The following is a 20,817-nucleotide window of genomic DNA, read 5'->3' on the forward strand; positions in this document are numbered from 1 at the left end:
AAGCTTTAAAGTAGACATAAAGCAGCAAACAGGCAAGGATAGCGAGAGACCTGCTTAGGAGGAGGAAGATACCTTTACAGCAAAAAGAAATATATTCTCAGCACAGGAATTTTTATTTGAGTAGGGAAAGAAGGTAGAAAGCCAGTCCAACCAGAGTAATTAAGATGGTGGAGCACAATAGACTTAGCACAGAAAGGAGACAGCAGAGCAAGCTCAGCAAGATCGACCGAAAGGCCATCAACAGGCAACAAATCTGGAGAAAGATCACCTGCCATCTGGTACCCACTGGAACTGGTGGGGCAGAAGGCAGGGAAGCTAATAGCAGATGGCGCCAGAGTCACTGAGAAAGCAGAACTGACTAGTTCTTGTTCTGTCCCCATCCTTCTCTACTAAGGACAACAGTGAGACTAAGAAGGAGGAAGCTCACAGCCAGTGCCAGCCCTGGGACTGGATGTAAACAAGAAGGGCGACATGTAAGGGCTGGCTGGCTGACTGACGGCGGGCCAAGGTTGAGGTGGCAGTGCCCTATTTGTCCTAATCAACCAGCCTCCATTGCCTGCTGCCTTACTCTATCAAAACCAGAATAATGGGCAACATTCCTTTTGAAACACGCACCGGCACCAAGATCAAGGTGTAGAATGCATTCACACAGGAAGGGGTTGAGCCAATGCCAGTGGCTTCAGTTAGTGAACGACTGATATAAAAAGTTTTCATAAGAAGACACTTGTTATCCACAAATTCAGTTATCCAAACAAAGAATTATGACCAAACCTCACTACACAGCTGATTCCGATATCCTAACAGTCAGAGATTGCCCACTTCCTTACTTTTGTGGTTTGCTGGTCAACAGCAGTCACTTTCAGGAAGAAACCATGGAGAGAGATTAGACAAACCAGTTTGTTTGTTTTTCAATTTCTCTTTTGCTGGTTGGCTGCAGCCATTTTAGGATGAAACCATGGTGTTACTGGAGATCAGAAATATTCCTGTAGGAAATAATGGAAATCTGCAGCGTTATATGAATGCTCGCCTAACGAACAATTTCCTGGTAAAAGCGGGACCTGTGTGTATACTAATCCACGTTTGTTACTTCTCTAAAATTCAGCAGAAAGCTTGGAGTTTATTGAATGGGATGTCACTTGGACAATTTGGAATTGAAGGAAATCTTTAATTTATTTGAGCTCTGATTGTGTAAGGAAATTTCACTCATGCAAGTTTCCAGATCTCAGCTCAGTATGCATCGTAAGGAAGGACACAGAAGATATCATCACTAACTCTTGGTAACCAAAAGACACTTACCAGGAATACTCCAGGAGGTTTACTCAGCTCCTGCTAGTGTACAGTATAGTACACACGACTGTATTAGTGCCACAAAACAGAGCCAACAGCACATGCTCAAAAGGCACTCAGCCTGAAGTGCTAGAATTTTTATGGAGGGGAAAAATAACATCCTTAACTATCACATGGTACACTGTGCATTTCCTATGTGGGAGAGGGGTTCTCTGTGTGATCTGACATAGTCCTTTGAAAAGGTACCAGAGAGTAGCAGAAAGAGTTGGCTCCAAGAAGGATATTGTGAAATGCATCAGGGCAAGTGTAAAATAAACTTTTCAAAGGAAAAAAAATGGGAAAGCACTGGAAAAGATTTGTTTCTGGACCCCCTGCATCACAGCACAGATAACCAGAAGGAAATGAGAGTTTAAACACAGAAAGGGCATGTGGCAAGTTGGTATACAGTCTCCCAAAAATCTTCCTAATTCTTCTCTTGACTTGGCAGCTTGCCTGCCCAGCATCCATCTCCTTCGGCTGAAAAACAAAGCACCCCACAGATAGGTGCCTGGGATAGAAGGCAAGCAACCTCAGGCATCCAAGTGTGGTGTTTTGTTTCCCAGTTGGAGGAGAGCAGCAGCAGTAGCTGTGCAAGTAGGGAGGGACGAGAATTGACAGGTCGGTGTTTGATTGGCTGATATTGCTAGAGGCCCACATTAACCGACAGCCTGAATTCGCTGGAGTGCTCGTACAGTATTTTTCAAAATACTAACATTACAAGTGAGGCCATACCAACTTAAAAACCCCAGAACTCAGCAAAACCTCAGCAAAATTGTTTTAACAATTTCCACCCATTACAGGAAGAGTTAGTATAGTTGACATCTTGGTAATCTTAGACGTCGCCTAATGTTTTTCATTACACAAATGCCTGGTTTTTGGAAGTTCGGAGCAATCCATTGAGATTATGATGTATTTTGGACAAACACCTTTTCTTTGCCTTATTAAACTGCCTCAGGTATGGTTAAGGCACCGCCTGGCTTCTTTCATCTCGTTTGCCTCCTAGTAGCATGGCAAAGAGACAAATTAAAGACTAAAGGGCGAGCTCTGATGAACGCTGCTTCCTTGCTCCCGGGTGTCTCGTGGCCCAGATTCTTGTAGTCACTGCTACAGACCAAAGATCATCTTCAGATGCCTCAAGAGTTTTCACCACAAGCCCAAAGATATACAGTTATGACTTTGTATTCGGTTGCAAGCATATTCACACACATCAGCAAACAAGGTTTATGTCAATTCTGTCTCTGCACCCTGTAAGAAGAGCTCTGCTGAATCAGACCAAAGGTCTGTCTAGTCAAAGCATCCTGTTTTCACAGCTCATTCTGTAGGCATGAGTATAACAGCACTCTCCTGCTGTTGTCCCCCTGAGGACAGGCATTCAGAGGTTGCTCAGTTGCTGTTCCTAATCCATATATTTCTGATGGGTAGAAAGTCTATCAATTAGTATTTCTAGTATACATTTCTATCCTACTTTTCCCTCACCCTGCAAGCTGCATGCATGGTTCCCACTTCCAACCTCATTTGTTCCTCACAACGATCCTGTGAGGTAGGTTATTTGGAGAAGGGGTGATTTAGCTTCATGACAAAATGAGGTGTTGGACCTTCGGTCTCCTCTGTTTTGGTGTATATGGTGACTATCATCAGTTGTTGTTGTTGTTGCTGCTGCTGCTGCTGCAACTATTATTAAAATTTTAACAGAACAACAACAAAGCAAACCCATCCAGACTACACGTTATATATCAGTAAACTAACTCTGTGCCTTATACCTAATTGGGCATATTTATTTCTTGAGATTCTGGTACAAAATCTCTTGTTTAACATGGGAGCTCACAATTAAACCAAAAGAATCTCTCCATAAAGACCCCTGAAAAAGAGGATGAACTAGACTCTTTATAAATATAGTTTATTTATGAGATCACAAATAACTGACTGATACTCCTCAGTTTATCAGGCTTTCAAAGAAATGTATCAACAACTGGTTTAAATTTGATTTTAGACCAATTTTAGGGATTCCACACACACCCCCATGTTAGTTAATATTTTAATTGGCTAAAATAACCCCAAAGGTGGCTTGGAACACCTAGAACCACAAAATTAAACCTGCATACAAGACATCTTGCTGGCCAAATAAAACTATACAGAAACTTAATATAGATTTGTTTAAAAAGGAAACAAATATATTTAAACCAGCATCTAGCTATGCTGCCACCTAGTGGGTTGCATTTGCATTGCTCCGGAAACTTTTCAAAGGCAGCCTGACATAGGAAAGCATTATGGATAATAGTAGCATGTTTCGCTCACGTGGAAAGTGATTCATAAGCAAATAATAATGCCTAGGCATGTATAACTGTGACCAGAGTTGTCACGTCTGACCTCTGTTGGTTTAAGGAGGATAACTCCCACCAGGAGTTTTTTTTTGCCTTCTCTTGACTCATTGTGGTCGGAAAAGTCGCAGCTGGAGAAATAGTCTTTACCTATGCAACTCCAGGCACTTTCGCAGGAGCTAATCCTAAGAGGGCTCTGGCCTACCTCAGGCCTTAAGTTTCTTTCTTCTTTCCAAGCTGCAGGTTTTTCACACTTATATCAGACCCTTCAACTGCCCCTATTTTTCAGAGCCAGTCCCAGATTTATAGAAGCCGCCCCAGTTTATGATTTGATCACTGCTTTTCCTTAGGACGTCCCTATTTTCATCGGAGAAATGTTGGAGGGTAAGGAGTTAACTGACCAAGCCAAGGAGATAAGTAATTATACAACCTTTAGAAGACATCTGAAGGCAGCCCTGTATAGGGAATTTGTGTGTGTGTGTGTGTGTGTGTGTGTGTGTGTAGCTGCCCAGTGACTGGGGCAACCCAGTCAGATGGCTGGTGTATCAAAATTATTATTATTATTAATAATAATAATAATAATAATAATAATATCATGGATGTCCCTATTTTCATTGGAGAGTTCAATGTAGTGCACATGTTCCCCTGTCCCTATTTTATTCCCAGAACTGCTCTGTGAGGTAGGTTAAGGTAAAAGTAATTGACTTGTTCAAGATCACACAGCAAGCTTTGTGGCTAAGCACACATTTGTACCTGGGTCTTCTCAGCGCTAGCCAGACACCACTACACCAAACTTGCTTTCAAATGGGCCACAATATGGGTAACACCATAAATATTACAGCAATAGTTCCTTTGCTCTGGCTTCACAAAAAGATGCAATCACCACACTCATTTGAAAAGGAGTCTTTTTTTAAGGCAAAAAAGAAGTAGTAGTAGTAGTAAAATAAACCTCATGGAGTTATTCCAAACCCCCACGTTATTATATACTCATAACTCTTTTAAAGAGTCACCTGAAAATGTAACAGCATTCTTTTAACTTAGGTCTGGAGGTTTTTTGTTTTGTTTTTTAGTACTCTTTGCCAAACTCTTTGCCAAAATATTTCCAAATTATAGAGGAATGCAACTGCTCCCAACACACACACACACAAACCAGAGCACACTTGCTTTAGCATATTACTTAAACTGTTAAATCTTCATAAAAATGAGGTAATTGAGCTAAAATGTGTCAGGGCATCAACCAAGCTGCAAACTATTTCTAGTTTTTCCTACCCCAGGGGGGCAGTCGTTCTGAGAAGCAGAATCTACTTTGTCAAACAAAAAATTCCAAAGCTCAGTGTTAACTGTATTGCCTTGCCAACTCACAACTAAACTTCAGTCTCTCCAGTAAAAAGGTTGTTGAAATAAAAAGCTTGGGCAAAAAAAAACCCCAAACACACACACAAACCCCAACCCTATAAGATTACATTATGACTAAACTGCACAGCCAGCTACTAATTGAGGTCTTTTGGAAAGAACATCTTAAGGAGGCAATGATCAGCTGGTAAATTAATAACAGGAGCTCCTGATCACTGGTGCCAGGATTTTAAAGGCCTGATTCAAATCTAAGTGAAGTCAAGGGGAAAACCAGCTAACTTCAGGGATGCTATATTAGATCTAATTCCATTTATAAATATGCTAAAGAAAATATTATTTCCCAGGGTAACTCAATGAAATGGGGCTGAACAATCTTACAAGATGTATTTTTCAATACTGAGAGCATAGCACAGGAAAACAAAAGAAAAACTTACAAGGACTGACCTTACCAAAAAAAGCCAAAAAAAGCACTAAACTGAAATTCCAGGTGTATTCATGTGCCCATGTCCTCTTGCTGTGCCCTCACGTTTTCCTGAAAATTCCTTCAACTATTATGGTGCTCTGTATTCCTATCACCACCCTAGGATAAAATTAATATGGATATGCTTCTAAACCCATTCTGAGTGAGCGACAATTAACCAGGCTTCTCAAAGTGGGTTTTAGGGGTGTCCTACCAAACTCAGGTAGAGAGAACATAGAAGGAAATTCAAAAGGTAGGGCCACGAGGCAAACAATGTCATTTTATTTATGTATGGAATTTCTGTCAGGGTGTTCCTCCCAAGGAGTGGCAGACAGCTGCTCATAGACACTTCCAAACTGGGCAAAGATTCTGCACCGGCCCTAATATTTATTTGACAGAATTGGAATATGGAGAGAGAGAGAGAGAGAGAGAGAGAGAGAGAGAGAGAATATTCCTTCGCCTGTTGAAGAAGCTAACAGATTACTGTACAGTGGTACCTTAGAGCTTAATTCGTTCTGGAGGTCTGTTCTTAACCTGAAACTGTTCTTAACCTGAAGCACCACTTTAGCTAATGGGGCTTCCTGCTGCCGCTGCACGATTTCTGTTCTCATCCTGAAGCAAAGTTTTTAACCCGAGGTAATATTTCTGGGTAAGCGGAGTCTGTAACCTGAAGCGTATGTAACCTGAAGCATATGTAACCCGAGGTACCACTGTATTTGACAACTTCCCTAAAGATGATCAGTTGCACCACAGAAACTAACTTACATATGGCACCTTTACATGACTTGTTGTTTTTTATTTTTCAAATATGGCCACAACACCTGGAGCAATGCTGGTTCCCCAGATTTCCCATATCCTCTTTCTCTAAAGACTATTGACCAAGAATTCTTCACAGACATGAAATGGGGATGAGGTACAAAAGTCAGCTTTCACCCTCAGTGAACAGTTCAGAGGGGGAACTGCTGACCAGGGCTGTCCAAGGCTTCTCTTTATTGCTGCTTCTTAGAGCGTACAAAGTCTTCTACATAATAGCTTCTATATTTTGCTAGGATATTAGGAAGTAAGAATACACACATCACAGAATCTCTTCACATTATACTATTCTCTGCAAAGCCACATTTTGTTTTGCGTTTAACTTAGCATCTTGTTCATGCCTACAATTATCAAAAATAACATCTAAGATATTACAAAGCTGTTTTAATGAACAATGTGGTTATGTGTCCATCCGTCCCCAAAGATTAAAAAAGCTTTCCTATTATAACAGAAGACAGAACCTGAAAGACTTGTTCTCACATCCCCTGGAGACCATAAAACTAAATATCCACCGCATAGTTTTACTTGCGTCACGTCCAACTGAAATACTGGACAGTACACAAATTTTGATCTCCATCACATGCAGGCACACAAACAATCATGGGAACTTGGGAGCTTAGCTGTACATCTGCTCTCTGTTTATTGTTTATAGAACAGAAACATCTTCCTTTTAAAATAAAATACTTTTTATTTGCACAAGATCAGATAAATACAAAAAGGACAAAAAGAAATATTTGGAATGCTATTAATGAATGACTACTTGGTACCTCTGAAATACAGTTGCCCACACACATCTACATATCTCCTAAAGAGGAGAATTAGTCTCCAGAGATATCTCTGAGTATACACAGAACCTGAAAACAATAGAATGTATTATATATTCCCAGACTGTGAGGAATATTCTCAAAACCAACCAACCAGAAAAGAGGCAAACACAGGAGTGAAGGTGAATGGTTTTCAAACCAAAAGAGGAGCATTCTCCCCAGCTTCAACTACTTGAATTTGTAATCAATAACTTGAATTTGTAATCAATAACTGTATGGGGAGCTGGCTTCAGGCACCAGGCCCGTCGGCAGACCAACTCTGTGTTACCAAGATGGCTGCAAGCGTGACATGAAGGCTGGCAACATCAACTCTGCCATGTAGGCATCCCTTGCAGATGACCGCAGTACCAGAAGACAAGCAGTCAAGTTGTGTATCCATAGCAGTGACCAGAGGAGGGATGGCCACTGGGATAAGAAATGCCATTGCCCATCTGCATCAGCACAACTGGATGACTTCCTCTGCCCTAACTGCAACAAAATATGTCTCTCCTGCATCGGTCTCTACAGCCACAGCGAGCGCTGCAACCTTCCAACAGCTTGCCCTCTCCCCCAAGGGTGCACATTGTCTCCCAAGAGACAGACAGATGCCAACAAGCAACAGCACCCTTAGCAACCAACCTGTGCTCATTTGCATTGTTGAGAGGATTCGATAAATCAGTACAGTGAAAATCTTCAGAAGTAGTGTTACAATACTAACTGTATCACACCATTACTGGCAAAACTCCTTTATCATGCTCCCGTTCTTCCAACTGTAAAAACAAACATGCAGACAAAGGCCGTAGGTTCACATGATATTTTGGCACACCAGGCCAAGTTGTCAGTGACTTGTTGCCATTTGCCACTTTTAGAGTACCATTTGTTTCAATTAAGACCATCCCAGATGCTGGGCAATCTTGAGACATTATTTCTATTTTTGGCAGAATCACACAGCACTGACTCTTACTAAAAATAGAGCTTCCTGCATGACAATTGCATCAGATTCCTGCATGGCAACTATAAGAATACCAGGCCTTTCTCTTGTTGCCCACCATTTCATGATTTTGTTCTATAACTTCCATACGTCGTTAAATGCTTCCTTAAAGGAATATTTCTCCGGGTTCTGTGTTACCCTCCTTTCAAACTGTAAGTTTGACTACTTTCCTATGGAAGAAAGCTCAGAAACTAAAAACATGCAATAGAAAGGAAGTTTTAACAGTTAAGTGTGCGTCATATTCCCTTGGCAATAATGTGGAATTTCCAGTAGGCATTAATACTCTGTGTGGGTGCATCACATAGAATTTTTTCCGGCCTGGTTTGGAAGGGGATTCCCATGAGAAGGGGAACCCAGGACATCTTAAAGACTAAATAATGGTTGCTCCCAAAGTTATCACCACTCAACTGCTTCTGGGCACTGTGACATGGCAAACAAAACCGCAAAAAGCAACACAGATGAAAGCTCCCTCACGGTAGTTTGTCAGGTGATAAATTCTCATATTTGTTTTATTTTATATATTTATTAAATTTGTTTACCTGTAGGTTACAACAAAAAGCTACAATATAAAAAGCACAAATTGCATAACAAAAAATAATTAAAACAGTTAACAACACAAATGAACACAAACTAATAAAAAATACAATTTCCGGCAAGTCCCTAAACAATACCCCAGCCCACAAATATGAACTACAAAGTAATGTATAACATTCAAAAACAATTTTAAACAACCCCACAGTTTTACTACAGCAAGTTTCAAACAAGCCAGCTTCTAAATCTAGGTACCAATGCTGTCTTAAAGATTCAACACAACCCCTTGTACAGACAACACAGCAAGCTGTGATGAAGCAGAAATTGAAGCTTCCAAACTTCTTTTATTTATTGAATTTGTATATACTGCCCTATACCCGGAGGTCTCAGGGCGGTTCACAGAACAAAACTCATCCTCTTGACTGGACTAGAAATGGACGAAGGAGAGTGAGCCCAAGATTCAAAGTGGCTCGTTCCTGCTTGTGTACGTCGTGGTGAACAAATGAAAATCTCTTCTACACTGCACTATTAGGGGAATATTGTTATGTGGCGATAAGGGATGGAGCTTTCTCTATGGTGGTGACCCACTTGCAGAATGCTCTCTCCTTACAAGCACAATAAGTGCCAACACTGTTATCATTTCAGCACCAAGTTAAAATTTGTTGGTTGTGTTAATTAAGTTACACTCGGGGTAGACGTACTGAAACCAGTGACTTGACTAACGAAAGTCAATGGGCCCAACTCAGAGAATGGCTTAGTCAGATACAACCAAACTTGTTTGCCCATGAATTTTACTTGTTCGTAAGCGTGATGGTGTTTTTAGCTGCCTGTTTTTGATTAGCTGGTTCTACAATTGTGTATCTATATTTCGTTTTATGCTGGGCCCCACCCTGGATGGTATCTGTGCTGATGGACAGCAAGTAAATCCTTCAAATAAACAACCGAAACTTATGGCTTAACACAATATGTAAATACAGCCATTGTTTGGGATCTTGTGCAATTCCTTTTGTTTCTTACTGATTAAGTTCTCTTTCCAAATTAACCCTGAGGAATTAAAGAAATTATACACAACAGATAATGTTTCACTAAATATTTGCCCAGAGTTCTGCTGATATCCTGGGGAACATCTATAATCCGAAACCAAACTCATTCAAACCCCACCCGCTGTATGTAGCTACAAATACTTTCGGATATTCCCAGAACTTCTTAAACATCAAAGAAACAAGAAGTAAACAGAAAGCGTATAACTACTTACTTGTTTTGAGATAGACCATTAGTATTGTCTATTCCAAGATGGGAAACCTGTGACCCTCCAGATGTTGTTACACTACAACCACCATTATCCTTGTCCATTGGCTATACTGGCTGAGGCTGATGGGAACTGGAGTTCAATAACTTTTGGACAGCTACAGGACGCCCATCCCAGTTCTATTCAGGTTGGCCCAAGCTCTCCAGGGTCTCTTTCAGCCATGTTACCTGATCCTATTTAACAGGCATTTATGAGGAAATTACACCTGCAATCCCACATACGAAGAGCTATCCCTACTGAGCTCTATGCTCATCCCCAGCCATTTTACCAAGTTAAGAATATAGTGGCCCCTGGTGACATAGCCTACAGAGAGGGCTGGCAAATGTTGCAGCAAATAACAAATGGATGAGAAGGAATAGAAATAATAGACTAAACCCAGTTGTTGTAAACTCTTGTGTTCTTTTGAAGAACACACAACACTTATTTTGTAACCAGAACTAAGATAAATTTTATGCAGAACTAATGATTGGTAAGCTGTTCAAGAGAGAGATTTGAGCCAGGAGGTAGCATTTTGTATGCAGAAAATCACGAGCGTTAATTTTCTGTCACAGAAAAAAAAAATGTAAAATCTTATTTTGAATGGCACTTTAAATGGACATATGGTTTTCTTTTATTTTTAAACACCATGGTGAAAGGCTATTCAGGCCACATTATCCAGAAGCTAAATATGCGATATGCTGCTGTTCTGCTCAGTTTGTATTCTAAAGCAGATGCTGTTTTTGAAGATGAACAGCAGATAAATGCAAACCAAATGTCTGAGAAGGAGCAGCTTCAAATTATGCAAATATAGCGTGATCATAAAAGGAATAAGAATTCTTTCTAATCCCTATTTAAAGCTGACTCACACAGATGTTTCAAGTGGAAAACTCTGTCCACTGAATGTCCATGCCAAAAGGGTGTTTCCCACAGCTTATTTGCCTGTAGCACATACAGTTTTAGATTTTGAAAATTAATAGAGAAATAAATTAAATTGCCAACCACGGTTTCCAACTCCAAGGCTCTTTACCCTGATCTTTGACAACAGAGATGCATATTTTCAGGACGAAGCCTATTTTTAATCATTGAACTTTTTTGTAATTGTTAAGTTTTGAAAACTGTTTTCAATGCTGAATTTTAAATTGTTGTAACCCACCCACAGCCCACAGAGTGACGGGAAGATATTAAGTTAAAATCATTATCGTTTTGCAATCACAAGATTGGCCTTGTTAACAACGTGGTTCAGTTGCACGTGGGTTTGTTTGTTTTTTTGTTAAAGTTATTGCATGGCCGGAGAGAACTACCCTTAAAATAAACGTTTACAATAGCTTGCTTGTTTGCTTAAAAGCATTTCTAAATCACTTAGTATTTTTGAAATCTGTAAGCGATGTAAACTATGTGATCCTGCCTGCAATTTTCATGTCTGCCTCAAAAAATGTTTTTTTTTAAAAAAGTTATAGAAGTTTCCTGAAAATAATAATTAATGATGATGATGATGATGTGTCCAGCACAAATGCCCCAGATATCTATAATCTGGCAGGTTTTATCCACAAGGACTATTGTACTTTGAAGATTTCATCTACTTTCATCTCTAAAGAAAGTTATAACCATCTTTTTAAATTTCCTGCAGCAAAGGGAGTGAGGAGGGCAGGTGGATGAAGCAGACTCAGATGAGCCATGAGTCAAACTGGTCAGGCTACAAAGGGCTTGAGACCAAGACAGCATGTTTTTTGTAGCACCAGACTGAGGCCCAAATCCAATCTTGTGACTGATGTACGGCCCTGGGCAGAGGTGACATGAGCAACTTTAGCAAAGGGAAGTGGTGGCCAAGGACCATCCTAGGACTTCCTCCCCTGACAGGAAGGAAATATGAACACAAATGTGTTCTCCTAGACTAGCTACAGTCCCTGATAAGCATCCTTTGCATTCTGCTTTCCTGATCCAGCAGGATGAAGACCCATCTCAGGCCACAACGGAAAATATGGCAATGCCCCCATCATCATCACCACTGGACAGTCTGCACATGTGCAGCTATCAAACAAGGAGTCTCGAGAACCAAAACAATGGTGCTTTTTGGAAGAATGCAATGGGCTATTTCCATGTACATATATGCACACGGAAAGTATTTGGTACACCTAGTCCTGTATTATCCATTCTAACTGTTAGGAGCACTTCAAGTTCTTAGGCAGAGAACCTTCTCATCGCTCGCCACCTGATCCTTGACACTGAAGATGCCAAGGGTTAAATAACAAGAGCAAACTGTGATGTTCCTAGTTGCATCACTGTGTTGGGAACATAAGAAGCTGCTTTTGTACCAGGTCGGGCTGTTTGTTCATCTAGCTTAGCACTGTCTTCTCTAGGGTTTCCCAGACTTGAGTTGTTTTTGGACTGCAATTCCCATCATCCCTGACCACTAGCCCTGCTAGCTAGGGATGATAGGAGTTGTAGTCCGACAACAGCTGGAGACCCAAGTTTGGGAAACCCTGGTCTACTCTAACTGGCAGAGATTCTTCCACATCACCTACAAACAGAGCCATTTGGTTTGCTGGATTAAACATGGGACCTTCTGCATGCGAAGCATGCGAGCTACCACAGCTCACCACTTTGCCTAGCACAGATTGGCAAGGGAGGAAAAGTTATGGAGGAAGCCCACAGCCTTGACGGGAAAGACCACAGTTCAATGGTAGACCATGTGTCTTGCAGGCAGAAGGGACCAGGTAAAATCCTAGGCAACTCCAGGCAGAGCTGGGAATGTTCCCTTTCTGGAACCCTGGTGAGCTGCCGGTGGTCAGTGCAGACTCTGCTGAGCTAGATGGACCAATGGTATGGCTCCATATAAGGCAGCTTCCTATGTCCCAGACAGATGTGTTCTGCAGTCTTCTCATGGAAGAACATGTAAAAAAAATAATGAGCAGAGATTGGAGCAAATTAAAATGGAAATCATGCAGCTGCCTTCCACTCAAAACACACACACAGCACTCAAAGAATTATGGAAAGAAGCCCAAAATTCTGCCTTATTATGCAGTAAAAATGTTGGCAACTAGCCTAGAGGCTAACAAAACCTGCTGGACAGGGATTTCCCCCCCCCCTCCCTGGTTGGTTAGCAACCCTAATACAAAATGGACACCCCCACTTCAAACTGGAGGAGGAAGAACCTCATGTTATGATATTCCCCCTTTTATTTAATTTTAAAAAACCCTGCATGCAAAACTAGTACAGAAAAAAACCAGGTAGTAGTACAAATTCCACCATCACCACACTTGACTGTGCTCTTTTCCACCTGCAAGGAGTTTTTTTTAAAAAAGGAACAATGAATATGTGCATACTTGTCCATCTTTTGCTGCATGTATAGATCTAGTATAAGGACCAGACTAAACAATATGAGAAAGTTCTCTTTTAAAAAAGAAAAGAATTGTAGCTGGTAGGGGAGATGATTAAATAACTAGCACTTTCTTTTATTTTTCTAAAAGTAATGGGAGTCTGTTGCCTCTGCATAAATATTCTACAGGTTGTTCTCAATATAGCAGTTTCAGGTCCCCTCAATTTCTCATTATTCCAATCTTAAACTCAGTTCTCCACATCTGCACATCAGTCTGAGGTGCGTTGGTTTGTTTTTTTAAAAAAAAAGTTCTGATGTGCAAAAATCTTCAACCCTTTAGTGCATATGTCTCCCGATACATTATTATATGCAATTTCGCCCAGTACACTCATTTTTCAAGTAGGTATACACATTTGTGGACACTCCCCCGGTATATGAATTTGTGAACGCATAATTTGGTTGCAGAATTTCATTGCAAAATCTGGAGGAGTGTGAATGGAATGTCAAACGATGGCTGTGTTTGCATATCATTTTGGGAAGGGTGAATTTGGGGGAGGGGGAGTTACTTTTAAATGCAAACTGAACCTAATTTCTCCCTAATCCTTAATCCTCAATATCATAGGGGTGTATTGTTGTTTTTTTGCTTTTTACCATTGTTACTTTTAAATATATTAATAATTGTAAATTTTTGTGTGTGTGTTTTCTAATAGAAAGCCTGCTGAAAACATTTTAAAAGATAATACAGCGAAGTTTTAAAATCGCTTTCGGTGGAATTTTAAGTCTTAAGACAATGTATATAGCAAACTCCTATACATACATTATTAGACAAATCTTTTCATTTATAATTTTAAGGAATTGCAGGAGCAAGTAATCTTTAAAAGGTTGAGAAAGTAAGACACTTTGGAAAAACTCACAGACCACACTTTAAAAAAATACCCAGGGAGGAACATGTCCTCAGTAAATATGGTGACTTACTATTACTCAATGCAATACAGTTGACTAAAAGGTCTAACACTTCCTTCTATAAATAGAAACACATCCTTTCATTTATACTGTAAGAAACAGAACCAGCATCCTGTTTTCCTCCTGTAAATGCAGCTATGTAATTAGTATGCATGCTTTGTGCATCACTGTTTCCACAAATCCTTTCCAGTCTTCACCCTCCAACATGGCAAGTATTTTATTTTGGGGAGTGTTAGTTGCTGAGCTGCTAATTTCAGTTTTACTTACATGGAACGTACTCCCCCCCCCAACACACTTCCCCCCCCCTTTAATGTAATGGTATGTCCATATCGTCTAAAAATCACAAGATCTGTGGAGTTGGGAGGCCACGCCACACCATCTAATCTGCTCCCCTTCTCCTCTGTTCTGCCATTAAACAAAACAAAACCCTCTGATTAGTTTGGACAGACTTATTGTACCCTCCCCTCTTCGCAACCATTTGCCACTTCCTCTATTATTAGGCCTGGGTAGTGAATGAGAAATCGAAGTGCACTTCCATCCACTACATATATCTCAGTAATTCATTATCCTAATTTCTTTGGGGAGAAAAGAAGACCTTGAACAAATATTATCACTTCATAACCTCATCTTTCAACATCAAAAAAACTAAGATCATGGCCACTGGTCCCATAACCTCCTAGCAAATAGAAGGGGAAGAAATGGAGGCAGTGAGAGAGTTTACTTTCTTGGGCTTCACGATTACTGCAGATGGTGACAGCAGTCACGAAATTAAAAGACGCCTGCTTTTTGCGAGAAAAGCGATGACAAACCTAGACAGCAGCTTAAAAAGCAGAGACATCACCTTGCCGACAAAGGTCCGTACAGGTTACAGATGCTTCAGGTTACAGAGTCCGCTAACCCAGAAATAGTACCTCGGGTTAAGAGCTTTGCTTCAGGATGAGAACAGAAATCGTGCTCTGGCGGCACGGCGGCAGTGGAAGGCCTCAATAGCTAAAGTGGTACCTCAGGTTAAGAACAGTTTCAGGTTAAGAATGGACCTTCAGAACGAATTGAGTTCTTAACCCAAGGTACCACTGTATAGTTAAAATTATGGTTTTCCCAGTAGTGATGTATGGAAGTGAGAGCTGGACCATAAAGAAGTCTGATCACCAAAGAATTGATGCTTTTGAATTATGGTGCTGGAGGAGATTCTTGAGAGTCCCATGGACTGCAAGAAGATCAAACCTATCCATTCTGAAGCAAATCAGCCCTGAGTGCTCACTGGAAGGACAGATCGTGAAGCTGAGGCTCCAATACTTTGGCCATCTCATGAGAAGAGAAGATTCCCTGGAAAAGACCCTGATGCTGGGAAAGATTGAGGGCACAAGGAGAAGGGGACAACAGAGGACGAAATGGTTGGACAGTGTTCTCGAAGCTACTAACATGAGTTTGACCAAACTGCAGGAGGCAGTGGAAGACAGGCGTGCCTGGCGTGCTCTGGTCCATGGGGTCATGAAGAGTCGGACACGACTAAACGACTAAACAACAACAACCACCTCATCTTACCACCGAACCATCCATCCTTCAAGGCAAAGAAAGAAGCCAAACCTAAAGTCTTGCAAGAAAGCAACACATGTGCATAGAAGGTATCAGTACTAAGGTAACAAAGGATAAGCTGAAATGAAACGAACAGGTAAAAACATTAATGGAACGAAGAAGGGGGCAGTGTGCCCAATGGACAGTGCAATTTGACAGCCTGCTCAGAATGTACATGCTTTAAGCATGTCAGCAGCTTCGCCTATCTCACACAGTTAAGAATTAGGATGAATGTAGGAACTTTACATTTATTTATGAATACTTCCCCCCCAAAGAAACTATCTAACCAGAGTTAAAAATAATTTTTGTCTGCATTTGTGTGCATTTAAGTAGTATTAATTTCATTACATATAAAGCAACCAATATACTATTCCATAAAAAATATAATGAGCTGCCATTTCACTAATAAAAGAGTTTCTTTATTTTTTATTAAAATGCTAGGCAGTGAGAAGGACCTATGAAACTCTCTTCCAACTATTTTCTGGAAAGAAGACACGACACACATGCGTCCCAACGTCACCCTCTCTCTTGGCTCAGTCCACCAATAATTCCACTTTTAAAAAACTGTTCTCTGCTATTTCTGCATCTCGGCTACTCCCCCGCTGCAAAACGCAAAGCCAAAGAGTAGGTCATATTATACACATGGAACCGAACTATTATGTGTGTCACTGTACAGCGATTTATGGACGCATACCATTCTTATGCTGTCCTGTTTTAAGAAACAGAAATATCCACAAAGTATTCCTCTATCCATCCACTCCAGATATGGAACAACTGCTGACAGTCCACACCAACTCAGTTTTCAAATGGCATTATGCCAGAGTTAAAAACAAACTATTGTTTCGTGTGAACAAGCAATGTGCTGGTGCATGGTCAACATGGTTTATTTAGAGAGATGTCACATGGTTTATTTAGAGAGACAGTATGCACCAACAGGCTGTGCATTCAACATTTAACCATGGTTTGTTGTTAACTATTATTTAACGAGACATGCTAAACAGGCCATAGTTTGCTCTCAGACCACAGACTGAAACTGGGTCATGATTTTAATCTCTGTTCTGAGAGCCAGCTACGATAAGCAGTAACTGTAGCGATGCCAATGATTTGGCAATCAGGCCAGCAGGGCATGTTAGCTTACCCAACAAAAACCACTCCTAAACTCTTAATAACATTCCACAGTTGTCACCGATATACAGGTTCAATGAAACACAATCTTTACCTAACTGTGACAAGGGTTTTTTCTCTAAACCAGGTTCTAGTTTAACCCACATCATCCTTGCTGTTGACAGCAGCAAAGAACAGTACGATGATTGATTACTGATACAGGATTGATTCATGTGAACAAATACATTTTGTTGGAGCAAGTAATCCATGCCACTTTTTCCAAATACAATCCCATAAGTCAATTTGCTTTTTTAAAAAAACCAGCTTCAGCAAACAGGTCCATTTCTAAACATGTTTTGTGGGTGACCTTTCAATAATAAGACACTTTAGCATTTGTATCCACGGGAATAATTTGATAAATCACCCAAATGAGTGGCCTGTTAATGCAAATATTTTACCTAATGTTTTGGCTTCTTCCAAATCTCTGGGTCACGCCAATCTGCTGCACTGTTTCCAATACACCAAACTCTAAAAGATAGGCTGTGCTAAAATACCAGTGAAAGAAACATCCATTGGCATTATCTGAGAAGCATCTGGATTTTATCTTCAATCTTTTGCAAAAAAAGAAAAAGAAAAAAGAAAAAAAGGAAAGAAAGAAATCAGGACATAGCTAAACAATCTAAGTGGATGCAATGTGACAACAAAATGTTGAAATAAAGCCATCTGTTTCGCATCAGAAGTTCAGATGTCTGGTTTTAAAAATGTAAAAGGGCTTTATCCAAATTAAATATTTAAAAACTCATATACATGAGTGTAAATTTTTCCAGAATGCCAACTTTTGACATACCAGAAACAAGGTTACAACAAATGGTGTTAGCTGTGTAACTAACACCAAAAGCACAATTAGGAAACCAGTATCTGACGTGATGACAGTATATTGACCCCTAAGGCTGTTTACAGAATACCAGTCAGCTACTAATTTTACCAATGCATTTTAAATTTTTGTTTAACTACCGTACTTTCATTTTCACGGGCTGAAGAAGCTCACTGTTAAATCAGTATGCAGAGAAAGTCAAGTTAGTTGGTAGAGCACAATACTCTTAATTTGAGAGTTGTGGGTTCGAGCCCCACATTGGGGAAAAGTTTCCTGCACTGTGGGTTGTTGGGACGAGGAGACTCTTGTGGCACCTTCCAATTCTACCATTCTATGATTCGAGGAAATAATTTCAGGACTACCTTTGCTTACCCAACAGCCTGAGTGCTCACTGGAAGGACAGATCGTGAAGCTGAGGCTCCAATACTTTGGCCACCTCATGAGAAGAGAAGACTCCCTGGAAAAGACCCTGATGTTGGGAAAGATGGAGGGCACAAGGAGAAGGGGACGACAGAGGACAAGATGGTTGGACAGTGTTCTTGAAGCTACCAGCATGAGTTTGACCAAACTGTGGGAGGCAGTGCCTGGCGTGCTCTGGTCCATGGGGTCACGAAGAGTCGGACACAACTAAATGACTCAACAACAGCAACACCCAACAGCAAGTATTTCACAAGTTTCCACATCAGTTTTTAATCACCAATTCAGAGGCAAGCAATATCTTAAACAAAAGGCCACAATAGAACTGAAGCAGCCAACCAGGTAAAGGTAAAGGTAAAGGTACCCCTGCCCGTACGGGCCAGTCTTGACAGACTCTGGGGTTGTGCGCCCATCTCACTTAAGAGGCCAGGGGCCAGCGCTGTCCGGAGACACTTCCGGGTCACGTGGCCAGCGTGACATCGCTGCTCTGGCGAGCCAGAGCCGCACACGGAAACGCCGTTTACCTTCCCGCTGGTAAGCGGTCCCTATTTATCTACTTGCACCCGGAGGTGCTTTCGAACTGCTAGGTTGGCAGGCGCTGGGACCGAGCAGCGGGAGCGCACCCCGCCGCAGGGATTCGAACCGCCGACCTTTCGATCGGCAAGTCCTAGGCGCTGAGGCTTTAACCCACAGCGCCACCTGCGTCCCTAGCCAACCAGGTACAGTATAAAATATTTAAATACAGTGCATACCCAAATGTACATTACTGTATTCAATTTGTGCCCAGTGAAGTAATATCTCAGTTTCCTAAAAGCGGGACGAAAAATGCAAACTCTCATGATGCTTTGGGGATGATCAATATAAGGCATCAATTTACACATTTTAAAGATCTGGTAATCAAACTGATGGCTCACGAAGCTATTACTCTTTAGGTTCCCGATTCATCAATTAATATAAAATATTTGAAAAGTTATTTTTTATATATGCTTTTCAATATAGTATTTTAATATATATTGATATTCATTTTAAATATATGCTTATCCAGATTCCCACACCCCGAGTTCATTTATCAATTAGATTTGAATACTTAAATGTTTAAGTATGGACAACCTATTGATTCATCTTTGTGAATTTCAAAATTATGATGGTGACATGAACATTGAATGAATGGTTTCTTCTGATCTGAGACTTTATAAACCTGTACTAGAGAAAGAGAAGAAACCTCAATATTCCGGAGGGGAAATGCTGTGGCAAATTCGGTGCATATTTGCCACTTCTTGCTCACCAGGACTAGTACTGCAGTATTCTGTCATCAAAATCTCTCCTTTAATTCCATAGTTAAAATCTGATGAGAGTAAAAATGGGGGCAAGGGATGCCAGCATGTTACAGAGAACTTAACTCTATTTGAAATTCAAGGTCTGAGTTAGATATGTTCATTATTATAGTTATTTTGCAAGTAACTTTGCTTTTTTTCCCCTTTCTATCTGAAACTTGTTGATAAAAGCTAACTAACAAAAAGCAATTATACATCAAACTGCAACACAAAGTGGCATCTTTGATGAATAGGCAACAGAACTTCATCAGGGGACAGGGCATAAATTAAAAGTGTTATTGTTATTGTAGTCTTCACTTTGAAAGGACTGACTACACCAACAAAATCCCAGCTACTTACCTTCTGAAAGCAAGCAGAGTTTCTATGACTGCATCAGAGTAATGACTACTTGTATAATGAGAAGGAGGGAGGAGGGAAGCCTCCGAGCTGTCACAACAAAAGTGAACTTTCTTCTGGGAACCCAACCTGTTGGTGTTGAGTAAACTATTCAAGCCCTGCCTGTACACTACACAAAGCCTATCCTTTACCAGCCGGCAATATTGCAAAGGGTGATTCTTTCAGCTGTTCCATGAACACGATTCCCAAAGGTTTACACAACTATGCCATAAACAAATTTGCTCTGGGCTGAGTTTTGGCAAGCTGGAAATCCTTCCACAACCACAACCACCTCCCTCTCCTGTGCTAGTTTTGGCTGCTTTTCAGCGTAAGGAACTGTAGAATGAAGAGCTGGCTGTTTGGACGATGGAAAAGAATTAAAACCAAGGACTACACCACTATAAATAGAGAGAGAGACCAGAGTGGGTTTTTATGCCAGGTAATTTTTGGGTGTGTTCCTTTTCATCCCAAGAAAAAGAAGAGTATTTCTCAAGCTTGCAATGTTCCTGTGATTTGTAATATTTATTCACAGTAAGGCATCCTCACTATTAAGGACTGGAAGAGCAATATCAGGAGAACGATTTTTTAATACTTGCACAACCATAAGGGAAGAGAATGTTAAGGCTTCTTAATATCCCAATAAGCACCTCGGCTTCATAGTGTTTGGCCATTCTGATAAACAGAGAGCAGAATTTAGAAACGCAAGTAAACTTAGAAAGCACAGTCTTTGTGTTTCTAATTCATTCTAAGAGGCAATTTAGGGTTCTGCTTTTGTATTTACTTGCAGTCAAGGATAGTTATCAGCACCATGTTTGTGGTACTGTCCAGGTCTAGGAAATAAAAACAGTATACAGTTAGGACTTTGGTTGTCTGATTTCTGTATTCTAGATATATTATCGTGGTGGCAACTCCTGCTTCTGCACCTACTGTAAGGATTACATGGTGCTCTGTGGCTCTGGGGTAGGGCCTGGGCAGG

At 40.7% G+C, this 20,817-nt stretch overlaps 1 protein-coding gene across 4 annotated transcripts in view; it reads right to left on the reverse strand.

Annotated features, from left to right (window-relative positions):
• COBLL1 (cordon-bleu WH2 repeat protein like 1) overlaps positions 1–20,817 on the reverse strand; it is an 88,380-nt gene that overhangs the window by 52,231 nt on the left and 15,332 nt on the right. The window contains exon 1 of one of the 4 annotated variants that reach the window (XM_079986474.1): positions 19,806–19,903. The exons of the other annotated variants lie outside the window; for them this stretch is intronic. The gene's annotated coding sequence lies outside the window, so the exon portion shown is untranslated. Of the gene's footprint in view, positions 1–19,805; positions 19,904–20,817 lie in introns of those variants that run through there. 4 annotated transcript variants of the gene reach the window in all.

This window comes from Podarcis cretensis, assembly GCF_951804945.1.
Source record: "Podarcis cretensis genome assembly, chromosome: 1".
NCBI lineage: Eukaryota > Metazoa > Chordata > Lepidosauria > Squamata > Lacertidae > Podarcis > Podarcis cretensis.